This window comes from Bos taurus, chromosome 2 (genome assembly GCF_002263795.3).
Source record: "Bos taurus isolate L1 Dominette 01449 registration number 42190680 breed Hereford chromosome 2, ARS-UCD2.0, whole genome shotgun sequence".
NCBI lineage: Eukaryota > Metazoa > Chordata > Mammalia > Artiodactyla > Bovidae > Bos > Bos taurus.
In genome coordinates this window covers 86,824,016-86,824,662 of record NC_037329.1, presented here as the reverse complement: position 1 = coordinate 86,824,662, position 647 = coordinate 86,824,016, and positions in this window count along the sequence as shown.

Genomic DNA, 647 nt, shown 5'->3' with positions numbered 1-647 from the left:
AGTCCAGGGTGAGAGTAGAGGGGAGAATTCACTTGATCAGTTCAACAATAGTCTTAAGATAGTCACAGAATTCTTCTCTTGGTTACATAGCTGTCTACAGCACAAGAGTTGAGTCAGAGGAAAGGAGATTGTGGCAGTGATAGAAGCCAAATCCAAACAGAAAAGTATTTCTATCTTTACAAATAAGGCAGTTCAGGCATTTTCTGTAGATGGTAGAGATGCTGTATCATTTATACTATTGCTATTTCCTCTTACCTCTTTCTCTGGACATCAGGGAATATTCAGTCCACAAACAGGAGTTGTTTGGGGCCTCTTTTATTTTCTAAATCTACTATTCTTGCTTCAGTGACAACAGCTACTTAATTGTCTCATGTATGGTGAAATGGTGTTTCTAAAGTAATTTTGTTATATTCCAGTTGATGTAAAACAATACATTTACTGTCATTTTAACACACTCACATGATTTACAATCATTTCATTAATAGACAAATTACCAAAAGCCTATTTGGCAGTATTACTGAGGCTAGATTTTGCCCAGTTGAATCCTCTATTTTCATTTCTCCCTATGTGAGTTACTTTATTAAATTTCCTTTTACAGATTTCAGTCCATGTCTTTCATTTATCAAGATAAAATTGCATTTTAAGAA